Here is a 17,559-nt window from a genome sequence, read left to right as displayed (position 1 = left end):
ATGTGTATTAGGCATTGATTAACTGAGAACTCATTTCATGCAGGGGAGGAGCACCAGGTTAACTGAGATCTCAGCAAAAAAAAAGCAGGTTTTGATTGATGACCGTTTGACCGATGATGTCGGTCATCACTCCTAGTCCCTGGAGTCTGCAGTCTCTCTTTGCATTCCTGTCAATGTTGATGTCTTCCTACCAGAGTAATATTTGTTTTACTATTTTTCTTCCAAAAGTCTTATTGAGGGAAGGAGGTTGTTAGCCAAGATCTTGCGATACATGGCCCCATCCATCATCCCCTCAATACGGTGCATTCGTCCTGTCCCCTTTGCAGAAAAGCATCCCCAAAGAATTATGTTTCCACCTCCATGCTTCACGGTTGGGATGGTGTTCTTGGGGTTGTACTCATCGTTCTTCCTCCAAACACGGCAAGTAGAGTTTATACCAAAAAGCTCTATGTTGGTCTCATCAGACCACATTACCTTCTCCCATTCCTCCTCTGGATCATCCAGATGGTCATTGGCAAACCTCAGACGGGCCTGGACATGTGGTGGCTTGAGCAGGGGGACCTTGCGTGCGCTGCAGGATTTTAATCCATGACGGCGTATTGCGTTACTAATGGTTTTCTTTGAGACTGGTCCCAGCTCTCTTCAGGTCATTGACCAGGTCCTGCCGTGTAGTTCTGGGCTGATCCCTCACCTTTCTCATGATCATCGATGCCCCACGATGTGAGATTTGTTTGTCCCTGATGTCCTTAGACAGCTCTTTGGTCTTGCCCATTGTGGAGAGGTTGGAGTCTGATTGATTGATTGAGTGTGTGGAGAGGTGTCTTTTATACAGGTAACAAGTTCAAACAGGTGTAGTTAATACAGGTAATGAGTGGAGAATAGGAGGGCTTCTTAAAGAAAAACTAACGGGTCTGTGAGAGCCAGAATTCTTACTGGTTGGTAGGTGATCAAATACTTATTTCATGCAATAAAATGCAAATGAAGTACTTAAAAAAATCATACAATGTGATTTTCTGGATTTTTGTTTTAGATTCCGCCTCCACACTGAAGTGTACCTATGATAAAAATGACGATGTAATTTGTCATATGTCCCCAGCACCAAAATTAACATTTCACAATGTCAAATCCATACAAAGACTAAACAAAACCCATTTTCCATAATATGTTAATATGCTAGCAGTAACTCCATCTTAAGATAGCTTAGGCTTCAGTTTTTCAACCCTCGGAATCACATTTTGTATTTCATAGTGCTATAGCCTACAGTACAGTACCTCTTCAAAAGCAGTGGACCTGGGTTTATAAAACCTTTTAAAGTTAATGAATGCACATTGATTTGACCGCTATAGACCTTTTCAGAAATATTCTGTTGCTAGGGGAACAGCTTTGGCTCCTGTTTATTTGCGGTCAGCAATCGTATTAACAAACACTGCAACAGAAAATACAAAGGGGCTTATTTAGAATGTGTATGTTGTCAGGTTAGAACATTTCTATATAGTTTATGGCCCTTTATGGTTAGCCCAAGAACAGGTCATTTTAGGTCAGGGTTCAATAAAGATCATTTTTCAATAGGTCACTTGGCCAGCAGCAGTCTGAGATACAAGATATTTTTTGTCAGACTCTCCTATTATGAAACAACGTATTATTGAAAATGAAAATGGCCCTTTCTAAAATGGTCATGAGCGTATTTGATAGAATTGTCTGCTGAACGCAACTCTTCTTAGTGCATAATTAAATTATGAATATGTCTGAGTGGATTTGAATGTCCCATCCTTTAACTCTGTGCTTTGTTATCCACACTAATATTGAAATCATGAACATTTACAGCAGTCATTATTTTTCCACCAATTTCAAGTTTGTAAGGTAATTTCTCTCTTGCACAGTAATTTGCCTCCATATTGGCCCCAGTAATTTTGGTCGCTACAAATGCATACAGATAGACTTAAATTTGGACAATTATGTGGCTTTTAATCATGCAGCCCCTACTGTCTCGCTCTCTTTGTCTCATTCATTCACTCACCGTCTGTCTTAATGGGTTTTTATCAGGACAAGTGTGTTGTTGCTGTGATAGCCCCCACCCACCCCTCTCCTCATCTCTCTTCCCCTCTCCTCCTCTCTCCTCATGCTACAGTGGCTTCTCCACCGTTCGTCTTAACTGCTGCTGCCTGCTGCTCAGTTTATCTTGAGAGAGTGTAGAAGGAGAGAGGGAACACAGACTGAGAGGGAAAAGACATTGAGGAGTGGAGGCAGTGAGGTTATACAGCCCCAACACTGAGGTAGAGGCAGTGAGGTTGTACAGCCCCAACACTGAGGTAGAGGCAGTGAGGTTGTACAGCCCCAACACTGAGGTAGAGGCAGTGAGGTTGTACAGCCCCAACACTGAGGTAGAGGCAGTGAGGTTGTACAGCCCCAACACTGAGGTAGAGGCAGTGAGGTTGTACAGCCCCAACACTGAGGTGAAGGTGTGAGTGCTGCTCATAGATTTACAGCTGCTGTGTGTTTTCAATGGTGTTCTTCTCACCAGGGGATGGGAACAAATACGATCACTGCTGACTGAGGGTAAGTGGAATTCACTCCTACTTTGCCGTTGTCCGTTTTGACTTCTGTTTGGATTTGTACTGCTAAGTAAATGGTTTTATGTTTTTGTGTGTTACTGTATATAGCTATAGTAAAATGGTTTGTACGGTAAAATTGGAAGTACTGTAGGTGAAAAGTTTTTCTGCCCCCAAGAGTGAACTAATATTGAGTATCTGCCGATATCGAGTCCCGATCCGATATTTGTATTTTCCTAGATAATAGCAGCACAGTGCACACTTCAAGTATATTAAACCATTTCAATGTAGGTAAAATATGCTTTTTACAAAAAAGGATCTGAATTTGATTGGGCTTAATATACCCAATACTGATAAATTAATATGCTTGTGGTCGGCTCCAATCTATCCTATCTGATTGGGCCATCCCTAATAGCAGGTTATAGATGCAGAAAGGGACTTCCAGAATTATTGGCTCTCTTCACAGAGATTACCGGTAACCAAAAGGGTTATTAGGAAAAAATATATAAGTGCAGGTAATGACCCATCTTGTGTTATTTATTTATTATTATTTTAGAGGGTATTGGTGTTTATTTCCAACATGTGGTCATTTTTATCATAATAAATAGTGTAACAATTTTGTCTGCCAAAATATATTACAGCCCACCTAAATATGTTTGTCTATTTAATTTAAAGATTCCATGAGCCTCCTAGATGGTCCCCTGAGAATACTCTGTTGTTTTTACTGCTGCCTCTTCTATTGGATTATCTCTGTGTAGGCCCTTAGGCTTTGACTAATGGTAGGTTCTGTAAGTACCATGGAATAGTGTGGACTACACGGCGGTCTAATAAAGTCTTTAATGGGCCACTAAATCCCCATAAACGTCCCTGGCATAGAAGTCCAGATCGATTTTAGTTTCCCTTTTTGAGGTTGAAAGGAATAAAATACTACCATCAGGCTGCTGTGGTAGTATGGTTAAAGTACTGCTGTGGTAGTATGGTTAAAGTACTGCTGTGGTAGTATGGTTAAAGTACTGCTGTGGTTGTGTGTTTAAAGTACTGCTGTGGTAGTATGGTTAAAGTACTGCTGTGGTTGTATGGTTAAAGTACTGCTGTGGTAGTATGGTTAAAGTACTGCTGTGGCTGTATGGTTAAAGTACTGCTGTGGTAGTATGGTTAAAGTACTGCTGTGGTAGTATGGTTAAAGTACTGCTGTGGTAGTGTGGTTAAAGTACTGCTGTGGTAGTGTGGTTAAAGTACTGCTGTGGTAGTATGGTTAAAGTACTGCTGTGGTTGTATGGTTAAAGTACTGCTGTGGTAGTATGGTTAAAGTACTGCTGTGGTAGTGTGGTTAAAGTACTCTGCCCTTAAAACAAAACGCAAAATCTTGGGCATCCCTCTGTTTCTAGTGGTCGCAAACCTGAAAAGGATGAGAACCACATGCTTTAGACAAGTAACTACTAACTATTATACAATGGCATGCAAATATCTTGATTCTGATTGGCTGAAACAGTCAAGTTAAACGTTGTGATATCGTATAACACACTCCACGTGACCCCACAACCGAATATATATATTTTTTTTTTATATATATGACTCCGCCGTTCATTCCTTTTTCAGAATGAAACCAAGATGGACAATAATCTTTATGAATGGATGTATTGATTTCTTCATAACGACTCATTCAAAAAAGATAGTCAACTGGAATATGTTCGTTTTTTACACATGTTGGATTATGTAATTGGTTTGTCATGACCCATTGTCAAAACAATAATAAATCGTGGGATTTATATGAAGTGTGTTGTTGGATGGCATTCTTTGTAGTACTTCCCTCTGCTTCAAAAGGACACTGGCACACGAAGCGATTTCACTCGATGTCCCGCATGCGTCTATATTAATGCCAGCCCAAGAGTGCTTCGCGTTTCTCTGATTGGCCACGACGCCCATGTGACCGCGGCAGAGCGGAAATAGGCTGCTGCTCCGACGAAAGAAAGACTAAACTATTGCCATGCTCTGCGACAAACTCTAGCCTTAACCAACTCCGAAAGAATGCCTAAACTTAACCGGCGAAAGAAAGACAGGCATTCTATTGTCATGCTCTAAGCTAAGACAAACTAACCTTAACCAACTCCGAAAGAACTTAACCGGCGAAAGAAAGACAGGCATTCTATTGCCATGCTCTAAAACAAACTCTAACCTTAACCAACTCCGAAAGAATGCCTAAACTTAACCGGCGAAAGAAAGACAGACGCTAGTTACGTTTATATAGAGAGATGATAAATTAATTAAACGTAAAAAAAAAAAAAAAAAATTGAAGTGAGTCTTCCCTTCAATCATATTGGACCCCATATATATTTTTTTTATCTACTTTTTCTCCCCATTTTCTATTTTTCTCCCATCCCAATTTTGTATGATCCAATTCTACCCTCCCCTGTCTCGAACGTTGTTAGACCATGCCTCCCACTGGTCGGCTGCAATGTGGACGAAGCCTTGCATCACGTGTCCCCTCCGGTACATGAGGAGGCAGCCGTTGCATCTTTTCACCTGCACAGAGGAGTAACGCGTGGGAGGCTCACGCTGCCCCCGATACTTCCTGATTCTGCTGTACAGGCGCACCAACCGACCTGTAGGAGTCGCTGTCCACAACGTCCGATCCCCACCCACCGGCTTTCCCACCCCCTAATACTGCCAATTGTATTAGTATGAACGACCAGCCAAGCCGGAAGCAACGCCGAGAGCTGGTCTCGAACCCAGCATCTCCTGCGTTAGTGGCGAGCGCCTTGCCCACTGCGCCACTTAGCCGCCCCATTGGACCCCAAATTTTGAAGACAGACAAAATTATAGCCATGTTCTTGCAGGCTCATCTGCGCAAAAGCGCATTGCAGACGGTTCTGAGAATTCTGTTCCAGCCAAGAGGCAAAGTAACGACACATTTTTCTCAAACTGCACTATAACCGGGAATGTTACCATCAATGTAAATAAAATGTAAATAACCATAATCATCCTGCATAACTTGTCCTGCATGACTTGTTCAGTTGCATTTTGTGGGCACGGCCCATTGGATCAACTTTTTCTGTTTTTGGATCTACTTTTTCTGTTTTTGAATAAATCTCCATTATGCTTCAATTACTGTGTGTTTATTGTATAGCAATAAGGTTGGGTGAATTAGGCCATTGTATAAAAGCATTAAATCACTTGAAGTTGTGTGTTATACTCATTAGATCACGCCTAGGGGGGTCTAACGCCCCTAGGCGTGATCTAATGAGTATAACACACTCCTGCGCGTGATGTAATGCTTAAGTAAATGTTTCTTTGTGGGGGGTTTGATAGATGGATAGATCATGATTGACAGCTAGACCATGATTGATGAAAGGCTACTGTATGGGAGAATGAATATTGCAGTGAGAGAGTTCTAACTTTTAGTTTAGTTAGATAGATATAGATAATATAGACTGAATTAAATTGAAAGTGTCAAAAAGACAAATGAGGAACAACACTCACTCCGAACAGTCTCACGCTCCCTCTCTACCTCACACACGCGAGAGGTAGAATCTTAAGCCCGACAGGCCCGGTACGGGCCAGATTTAATATCGCATGATCCACGCCAGTTTGCTAGCAACCCGGCTAATCTCTCTTACCCTCCTACAGCCACTAATACACCTGTCACAGTACAGGGAGGCTTATGGAATTGTCAATCAGCAGTCAAGAAAGCTGACTTCATTACTGCCTACGCCCATAGTCAAAATCTGCAGCTCCTGGCTCTAACTGAGACCTGGATAACTCCCAATAACTCATCAACACCTGCAGCATTATCTACAAACTATAACTTCACTCACACACCTCGACCTTCCAGACGGGATGGAGGCACTTGCCTCATGACGTCTCCTTCATGGGCTACAAACTTAACACCACTCCCAGAACTGTCACTCTCCTCTCTCGAATATCATGCAGTATCTGTCTCTAATCCTTTCAATCTCACCATTGTTACACACTATCGCCCTCCAGGTCCCCTCGATCACTTCACAGTTGAGCTGGACATGCTTCTAAGCTCCTTACCGGAAGATGGTACCCCTCTCCTTTTTTTTTTTTTTAATTTTTTTTATTATTGCAAAACAAAACTTATTAAAAGTCAGTACTCAACACACAATGTATAATGAAACTTTCAGTAAAGGTGGTTAAAATATATGCAAGTACAGAAACAGGATAAAACAAAAATAGTCAATAATAACATTTTAACCGTATACCGTGTATATCCAGCGAAGTTACAATTATATAAATGTTAGTATATAATATACCCCTAATACCTATTTTCTAAAACCCTACACACATATGCTCCAGCTCAAATCCCCCCCTCCCGGACCCCCTCTTGGATAGTACCTCCATTATCCCTCACTCCTAACCAGACATCACCATTATAGGCTAGCTTTTATTCTCTCCACCACTTCTAACCACATTAACATTTTGGATTCATTGAGCCCCAGAATTCTTGCTGTTGATATTTCTTGATATATCACATCAAGATATGTAAGAAACCACACTTTCCGGCACATTTTTTCCGGTTGAAACCAACGTGATGCAATCAGTTTTTTAGCTACTGTGATACCCGATAAAACCAATCTTTTTAGTTGTGGGTTCACTGCAAACTCAAAAACATCATTCAATAGCAATACCGCGGGGTGTACAGGTATATTCCAAAATACGAGTATTGATAATTGTTGGGACACATCTTTCCAGAATGCCTTAACTGGTGGGCAGTCCCAATACATGTGCATAAATGATCCTTCGTCCCCATTTGTACATTGGGAGCATTTGGAGTCTTGTATAAGCCCCATTTTGCACAGCCTTATAGGAGTCAAGTATGTCCTGTGAATATAGTTCAGATTGATTTGTTGATGATCCGGGTTCCTTGATGTAAGTCGGACATTTGCCCAGGCTCCTTGCCAATCAAAGTCATTTTCCAGGTCTGGTATATCCCTCCTCCAGACATTGTCTAGTTGAAGGGTTTCGTACGAGGACGTTAGTAATTGATAATAAAAACCTGATACAAAACCTCCCAATGTATCTCTTTCATAGAAAAATTTGTGGTATCTCTCCTTCTATTGGGCGACTTCAACCTGCCTGGCTCATCTCAGTCGGTCCCAGTGGTCTCCCTCCTACAATCGTTTGACCTGACTCCCACTGCTATGCCTCCCACCCACAAAGCAGGCAACTCCTTGGATCTCATATTTTCCCGTAACTCCAGCATCATTAACACCACGGTAACTCCCCTACATGTATCTGACCATTCCTTCATATCCTTCTCACTAACTCATGCTTAACCGAAAGGTCTTCACCCCAACTCAAACCGTCTCACTCAGACGCAACCTGCCCTCCCTATCCCCCTCCACCCTCTCCTCTGACATACTATCCGCTCTACCTCGGAGTGACACCTTCTCTGCTCTCCCCACAGATATAGCAACCTCCACCCTCCTCTCAGTCCTTGCAACCTCCTTCGACAAGCTCTGTCTCCTCGTTGACAAACCTGCCCGCCGTTCCTCACCCAGTCCATGGCTGACGGATGCAGTGAGAGAACAAAGACAGGTCCTGAGAGCGGCTGAGAGGAAGTATAGAAAGTCAAGTCTCACTGCTGACATCGACACATATCACAACCTCTTGTTAACATTCTCCAAAACCATTACTAATGCCAAAGCTTCTTTCTTTCACCATAGGATCGAGGCCTCTGCAAAGAATCTTCGCAAACTGCATGCTACCATGTCCTCCCTCCTCACTCCCCACCCCCTCCTCCCTCATCTTTCTCTGCCGAAGACTTCGCAATCTTCTTTGAGGAAAAAGTGGAGAACATCCGCAGCGCCTTCTCCCAACCCCCACCCATTCCAAATACTGAATCGAGAACCTCATCCTTCACTCTGTCATCTTTCTCTCCCATTACAGAAGCAGAGACCCTGACACTGGTAACGTCGAACCGTCCGACTACATGCCAGCTGGACCAGCTACCCTCCCCACTCCTCCAGACGATAGCACCGGACATCCTTCCATTCCTATCTGCAACCATCAACTCCTCACTCAACTCGGGGGTGGTCCCCACCTCCCTAAAACAAGCCAGAGTCACGCCCCTCATAAAAAACCAACCCTGAACCACACCGTCATAGGCATCGTCCCTCGTCCTGTCTCTCTTCTCCTTCCTTTCTAAAACACTTGAATGTGCTGTATCCAACCAACTTACTGCTTATCTCTTACAGAATGACCTCCTAGACCCTAATCAGTCTGGCTTCCGGACTGGCCACTCCACAGAAACGGCCCTCATTGCGGTCACAGAGGCACTTCACTTAGCAAAAGCGAAAGGCCTCTCCTCTGTCCTGATTCTCCTAGATCTATCTGCAGCCTTCGACACAGTCAACCACCAGATCCTCCTCGCAGGAATGAGAGTGGCTGGCTCTGCGCTGACATGGCTAACATCATACCTCAATGACCGCTCCTACCAAGTGTCATGGAGAGGGACCCTGTCGGCCACCCGCCCCCTGCGGACGGGTGTCCCCCAGGGCTCGGTCCTAGGACCCCTTCTCTTCTCCCTCTACACATTATCACGTCTCATAGCTTCTCGTATCATTGTTATGCCGATGATACTCAACTCTTCCTCTCCTTCCCTCCCTCAGATATCCACGTCTCTGAGCGGATCTCGGCCTATCTGTCCGACATCTCTGCCTGGATGACGACCAACCACCTCAAACTAAAACAGAATTGCTCCACCTGCCGGCCTAATCATCCCCCCTGACCGACCTTTCCATCACAGTCGAGAATGCAGCTGTGACCACGTCCCCGACCGCCAAGAACCTTGGTGTTGTCCTCGACGACCAGTTGAACTTCTCTGCTCACATCGCAGCGACAACCAGAACCTGCAGATTCCTCCTGAGCAACGTCAGAAGGAACCGCCCCTTCCTGACAAAATAAGCCACCCAACTCCTCGTCCAATCAACGGTCATCTCCCGCCTCGACTACTGCAACGCACTGCTCGCTGGCCTCCCGGCCACTGCCACCAAGCCTCTTCAACTCATTCAGAACGCAGCGGCCTGCCTGATCTCAAACCTACCGAAGTCGGCCCATGTCACCCCACTTCTTAGGGACCTGCACTGGCTCCCCATTGCTGCACGTATCCGCTTCAAGGCCCTCGACCTAGCATACCGTGCGGCAAAGGGAACCGCTCCCGCCTACCTCCGGTCAATGGTCTCTAACTACACACCCTCAAGACCCCTACGCTCTGCATCTTCTGGCCGCCTCAGACCTACTCCTATCCAAGCCCCGGGTGGGTCATCAAAGAGATGCCGCCTATTCTCAGCCCTTGCCCCACAATGGTGGAATGAACTACCCACCCCAGTTAGGACAGCCGAAACCCGTCCAATCTTCCGCCGTCGACTTAAGACGCACTTCTTCAACCATTATCTGAAATAATAATATAAAAAATAAAAACTCTAACCCTAACTAACCTTACTGTCATGCACTTGTCCTAATAAACTAACCTACACTGTAACACTCAACACTTTGATGAACATTGTTCCTCAGCTGATAGAGTTGTACCCTTCCTGATGACTTCCTGAAGGACCCCCTCGAAAACGAGATGGCATATCTCAAGGGGCTTATCCTTCTAATAAATTTCAAAACTTGTCGTACAGAACTTGTAAGTCGCTTTGGATAAAAGCGTCAGCTAAATGACTAAATGTAAATAGATCAATTAATGTTGCGTTTTTTTTTTTCAAATGTAGCCAAGTGTAATGACCCTATCAAAACAGCAGTCAAAGTGTATATTTTCAGCACTACGTTTGTTTACCAATGATTTTAAGTGTTATTGACCCATCTCAGGTGGCTGAGAATGTCAATGGAAGAATGGTGTTCCATCCCTTCAGTAGAGTTCCACTACTTGCAGAATCTATGCCAAGGCGCATTGAAGCTGTTCTGGTGGCCTGTGGTAGTCCAACACCTTACTAAGATACTTTATTTAGGTTTTTCCTTTAATTTGTCACACACTAGGGCTAGATTGATATATTGTTGTCTCAGATACCGATTTTGTTACCTTCTGATAATAATTGCATTCCTAATATTCTAATATGGTCCCATATTAGACTCCTTTTCAACAAGTTAATATAGGAGGTCCCAAAAAACGGTTGCTTTTTGCTGAAAATAGCACTCAGATTATGCATTCTTGCATGTCTCTAATATGCCCTGCTGTTTCAGTCCTGTTTTCGACAGGCTGTTTCTGTGTCAGTAGCTTTAAATGCAAATGAGCTGCTCCCACTTCCCAACTCCGCACACCGGAAATGTGCATGAATGATCAAACTAAATTCAGATCAAACTGTCAAACTATGTTGACAGTTTTCTGCAGATCAAATATGACTCAAGATCCAGCTATTTCATATCCTACTTCCTGCTTAAAATGTCAAACATATTTAGGTTAAACTTTAAGTAGAAAAGAGAGTTTACGAGCAAGCTGTCATTTTGTACACATTTCTCACATGCAGGACCACGCATGGAAATTAGTTTTTTGGTGTGACACCACATAAACACTGAAGTCCAAATGGTTTGTTTATGAATACGTGCCGTGTGCAAAATCTGACTAGGCTGTCTTATTTCGGGGGCCAGTTTCGAATTGCAGCCTCCCGTAGGTGCTCTTTGAGAGCGGTTTTGAAGGTGGGTAGTGATTCACATTTTTTACAGCTGTGGGTAGGGCATTCCACATTGATGTGGCATAATTGCGGAACGTGTTTAGTCCCTTGTTTGAGCCGAATCTGGGTTGGACATGATTTGTGGAACTCCCTCGGGTGGTGTGGTCATGGTATTCACTGACCTTTGGGAAGTATTTCGACATGTACATGGGTACCTTAGTGGTGTAGTGTATCTTGTAGACCAGGCCCATTGCAAGTTGCTGTACTCTGTCGTCTACTCTAAGCCATCCTAGGTTGTCAAAATGGGCAGGGGTGAGGTGGGTTCTAGGAGTAAGGTCAAGCAGTAATCTGACCTTTGTTTTCTGATGTTTGTAATCTTGTTTTTAGTGCCTTTGAGGTGCTTTGGTACCATGAGGTGCAAGCATAGTCGTAGTACCCTTGAATGAGTGCTCCTGTTAGTCTTCAGGGTATTTTTGTTTACCAGAGAGGAGATCCGGTACAAGAATCTTGTTTGTTGGTTGACTTTTTTGATTACATTGGATGCCATCTTGTCACAGGAAAGATTTGCCTCTAGGATGGAAATCAGGTATGTAATTTCATCTTTCCTTGTGACAATATTGTCACCCACTGTAACAGAGAAGCCGTTGGTCTTGCTGAGTTTGTTATTTGATCCGAAGAGAATGGACTCTGTTTTACCCAGGTGTAATGATAGTTTGTTATCAGCGAGCCAGGTGCAGATTCTGCAGAGTTCTGAGATGAGGGTTTGTTCAACCTGTAACTTGTTCTTGTCAGAGACCAGCAGGGCTAAGTTGTCCGAACAGGAACAAGTTGCAGTCACAAGCTGATGACATGTCATTTGCATAAATTAGGAACAGTAACGGTCCTATTATGCTTCCTCAGTTCACTGGGAGGGGGGGGGATAGGGTACCATTTACCTCTACCATCTGTTCTCTCCCCTCCAGGTAGGATTGCATCCAGCTCACTGATAAACTATCAAAACCAATTGCTTTTAGCTTGTCAATCAGAATGCAGTGATTGACCCTGTTGAAAGCCTTTTGGAGGTCCAGCATGACCATGCCGCAGTATTTGCCCGTGTCCACCTCTTGTTTGATGTGGTCGTTCAAATAGAGAAGGCATGTGTCAGTGGAGTGGGATGTTCTGAAGCCAGATTGGAATTCGTAGATTCGATTTTTTTCCGCAAGGTACTTTTCGACCTGTTCGTAGACAATTTTTTCCATGACTTTCGAGATGGAGGTAAAGATAGAAACAGGGCGGTAGTTGCCTGGGTCTAATTTACTGCCTTTTTTGTGCAGGGGTGTTACTCTCGCAATTTTGAAGTCCTTGGGGACGTGTCCCTGTTTTATGGAGAGGTTTATTATGTGTGTGATGACTGGGGTGATTGCGGCTGCTGAGTCTCTGAGGAATTTGGAGGGGATGTTGTCATGGCCAGTGGCCTTGTTAGGTTGGAGGGCGCTCAGTTTTTTGAGTACCTCATCTGTTGTTACCATTTCCAGTTTGAAGTCATCTTTGTGGACCCCTAGGTTCTTGTAGTATGCTACTATGTGTTCTACCCCATAATGCCCTGAGTGGGAGGGTAGTTTGTTTACCAGTGTTGTGGCTATGTTTGTGAAGAAACTGTTTAAGTAATTGGCTACAACAGCTTGTCTGTGATGAGCGTGTTGTCCGTCTTTATGTTTATGTTTGAGAATCTGGCTTTAAGTTTTTTACTGCAGCCTAGTTGGTTATTGAGTCATTTCCAAAGTTCACGTGGTTTGTTTTTGTTTTCCTCTGTTTTGTCGTTGATGAATATTTTTTTTGCTGTTTTGATCATGGAGTTTACGTCATTTCTTAGTCTGTTTCTTTCCAGTTTGAGTTCCGTCACGTGGGCTTGGAGTTAACTGCTCGTGCTTATGGTAAGCTTTGACTGACTTTTACGAAACTCAGAGCATTTTTTGTCTCTGGTTTTCATAGCGGTCAGTATTTCAGTGTGCATCCACGGCTCAGCGCGATTTTTTTACCCTGGTGGTTCTTAGAGGGGCCATGTTGTTTAGTATCGTTGAAAATTTGGTTTTGAAACCAAGCCATGTTTCTTCAACCAACTTAGAGTTTGGAGTCAGGACTGGTGGTCTATCGCCCTGCTCTAAAGATAAACTCTAAGCATAACCCACTTCGAAAGAGGGCCAAAGCATAACCAGTTCGAAGCAGAGAATATATATGTACAAGGCGGAAGATCCCTTCGGAGCTAAACCAATCAGAGAGGGTCTTCGCTGTACGCGGGCTAGCCAATCAGAGTGTCTTTGCAAACTGCGGCTACGAAAAAAAATCACGCGTATGGGAAGGGAAGTATCAACATGTAAAACCCCATAGAGCTCGAAATAAAGCACCATACAGAAAAGGAAACTCTCCTCTTTCTTCCCTACATTACTGCATGACTGATCGCTACATTATGTTGATCCACAATAGAACACATTAAATAGCTTACATAAGTCTAACCAGCTAGCACTAACGTTAGCTTTTTTTGTTTAGAAAAAGCTCATGCCAACTTATGAGGCTGTAACTGAGTGGCGAGACAAAAAAGACAAATGAAAATGCTCAGACCTGTAGTTGACTAAAACTTGACTAAACGAAAAATAGATAAAGGTGACTAAATATGATAAACGAAAAAGAGCATTTGAGACATGACTAAGACTAAAACAAAAATAAAAAATAGCTGACGAAATTAACACTGTGGGAAGTTCATTCCACCATTATGGAGCAAGGACCGAGAATAGCCGGCTTCTCTTTGATGACCCGCCTCGGAGCTCGGATAGGAGTGGGTTTGAGCCGGCCAGAAGATGAGAGTGGAGGGGTCTTGAGGGTGTGTAGTTAGAGAGGTAGATGGGAGCCGTTCGCTTCGCTGCATGTTATGACAGGTCAAGGATCTTGAAGCGGATTTGTGCGGCAATTAATCATAACCATAGTTATATTAATAATGGCATAGCATCTTGCTTTTTCTCCTTGTCCCATGTTTTCCTTTTTTGTGAAAGAAGCTATGAAAGAGAGATTGCCAGCAACCACACCTGCTAAAATACATGCAGCGGGGGGCGTGTTCCCACTATCAGAACTGAACTAAGTTTCAGCTAAGTTTCAAGAAACAAAAGTTGCCAAGCTTTCACTGTGTAAAGCCAGCCTAAACAGTGACATTTATTTCCTTAAAAAGGTGAGAGGCTACTTGTTACAAACCAGGCTGCTAGAGCACGATGGGTTATGGGAGAAACCGTGGAGATGTGAGGAGTGTGAGACAAGAGAGAGACAGTGAATGTTATCTCTCCAGATCTCAGCAGTCAGCTGATTATGCCGTTTAGTTTATTTGACAATTATTACAATTATTAAAATACATTACATGTTCCAACAAGTCATGCATCCTAAAATGATCAAGGATAGCACAAAAAAGTCACAGACGTATTTCCATTGTGGTCCTTGGTCTCAGCAGCACATAGTAATTACTTAAACATGTATTACACATATTATCATCAGCCTACAGTATATTGCTAAAAATAAGATAAAGTAAAATACAACATTATTAATAAAAATATGTACAAAATGTAGAGACACACCAAAACAGGAAGCTTCCTGAGTTACATTTTCTAGGAGCCATTTCCTAACGTTCACCTTGAAAATATACAGGTTCAAGCCCTGTTTGGTGGTCAAAGGCAACTCATTCCACTCCTTTGTGAGCAAATGAGCACTGTCCCATCTTTGTTTTACACCTTGGAGGATGCAGGTTTGCTAAGCTAGATCTCGTTATGTGGCTGTGTGATTCCCTAACACTTGGGAAATAGTTGCTAAAATATTTGGGGGCCCTGTTATTGATTATTTTGTGTACCATGTTGACCCTAAGCTGGTCTACTCTGGCCTCAACTGGTAGCCAGTCCTGAAAATGACTCCTCCCAACATGATCACGAGGGCCTAGGCCAATCACAACCCTGATCAGCTTATTCTGTGACACCTGTAATGAAACTGACAGTCCCCCAAACCAGGCTACACTAGCATAATCAAAATGACACTGCACTAGGCTGTTGGCTAGTAGTCTAAGGCTTTCCCTGTCAAGCAGATTGGCCTTTCTAGCCAAAAAGGGCATTTACTTTACCCAGCACCTGGCTGTAAGGACCCCCCCCCCCCCCCCCCAGACTGTCATCCAGCATACAGCCCAGATACTTCACTGCTGTTCGTGCTCCTATAACCTCTGACCCTAATTCTACCTTGAGTTCAGGAACCTTTTTTAATCTGGGCTTAGATCCGAACAAAATAGACTCTGTTTTACCTAAGTGAAGTGAGAGCCTATTGTCAGACAGCCAATTGCTAACCTTAGACTTTAGAGAGTTCCTCTAGCATTCTTTGGGGTGTACTCATATCCTTATGGGAGATGAGCAAAGCTGAATCATCTGCAAATAAGAATAAATTACAAGAACATGCATCTCTCATATCATTTATGTACAATAAAAATAGCAATGGTCCTAAAACACTTCCTTGCGACACCCCACAAACTATTGGTTTGGCATTTGACATAAATCCATTGACCTCTACCCTCTGGTCCCTGTCTGTCAGATATGAGGCAATCCACTTTACAGCTGTATCATTCAGTCCAACAGCTTTCAGCTTATTAAGCAGTAGACCAGGGAGGGGCAACTGGCGGCCCGCGGGCCGCATGCGGCCCTCACCGACGTTCCATGCGGCCCCAGGCCAATATTAAAAAAAAAAAATTATAATATTTTTTTTATTTAAAAAAAAAAAAAAAAAAAAAAAAAAAAAATTGTATTGTATTCGACTAAGAAGAGTTGGCAGTCAACTATGGCTCCTTTCGATCGATTAGTCGACTATTTGACTAATAGGGGTCAGCCCTAGTGTGCACATATTCAACGCTGTTGAAAGTGCCGTGCAGCAATATGGGGGTTTTGATAAACTGTCGGCTGTTGTTACCGATGGATTCGCCGGGCTTCTAAGGCAGTGGCGTTGAGTGTCCAATGCTGCACTGCATTATACATCAGGTAAGTTCGCTAACATAATTTCCATCTATTGTGCGTCACTATAATGACCAATGCGAGTCGAGTGTAGTCAAATTATATGCGAGAGTTGTTAAATCGTTTTTCTTTTTTTTTATCTGATATAGGAGGCTCTCTGTGCCAAGAAGCTTGAATACAGCCATGTTATGGATTTGGTTACCAAGGTTACCAATCTAATTCGTGGAGGCAACAGGTCACTAAACCATAGAAAGTTTGTCTCCTTTTTGGAAGAGATGGACACTGATTATGGCGACTTGCAGCTACACACAGAAATCCGATGGCTGAGCCGTCGGAAAGTACAGGAGCGACATTGAAACACTGCAAATGCAATTCAATGATCGGTTTGAAGATTTCAACGGCATGCAGTCACGGATAGCGCTGTTTGCCGGCCCCCTCACCGCTACGGTGTCAGAGCAGCCCCCACCGTTGCAGCTTGAACTGTGCGAGCTACAGTCAGATCCTTTTTTTCAAGCAAAGAGAAATTAGAGGGGAATTTCGTTTTGGAAACTGCTACCTGAGCCCCGCTTCCCACTCCTCAGGGACTTTGCCCTCTCTATGGCCAGTATGTTTGGGAGCACATACATACGTGAGAGCAATTTCTCAAACATGAAGCACATCAAGTCAAAGGAGAGAAACAGGCTGTCGGATGAAACATTATTTCATCTGATACAGATTGCATGCACAAACATTGAAGTTGACATTCCTGCTATTGTGCGCCAAATGGAGAGACCACAAGTGTCTCATTAAAGACAGGGGGGGGAGGAGATGATGAAGAGGTGTAGAGGGGGGGAAGGAGATGATGAAGAGGTGTAGAGAGGGGGGGGAGAGATGATGAAGTAGTGTAGAGAGGGGGGGGGGAGATGATGGAGAGGTGTAGAGAGGGGACCATTATTATTATTATTATTATTATTATAACCATTATTGACCCACTGTGGGGCGAGGGTGAATGTCATGCCAGTTTGATAAAGGGTCAATGGGAGGCATGTAGTATTGCACTTTACTTTACTTGCACTTTACTTGTTTACTTTTGTAGTGTTCAGATAACACTAATAACACAAACACAAAGCAGCATTCCTGCTGCATTTCACTACAACAGTAAATCAAAAGTGCAATAATAAATGATTTTGTTAAATGTTTAAACTCGTATCCTGCTACTAAACAAAACATTCCTGAGTGCTTCCTATCCATAACATGCATTTCAGTGTTATAATGTTTTGTTTAGTAGCAGGATAAAAGTTTATACATTTAACAAAATCATTTATTATTGCACTTTTGATTTACTGTTGTAGTGAAATGCAGCAGGAATGCTGCTTTGTGTTTGTTGAGCAGTGGGCT

Source organism: Notolepis coatsorum (genome assembly GCF_963971535.1).
Source record: "Notolepis coatsorum genome assembly, chromosome: 19".
In the NCBI taxonomy this organism is placed as follows: domain Eukaryota; kingdom Metazoa; phylum Chordata; class Actinopteri; order Aulopiformes; family Paralepididae; genus Notolepis; species Notolepis coatsorum.
This window is presented reverse-complemented; position numbering follows the sequence as displayed.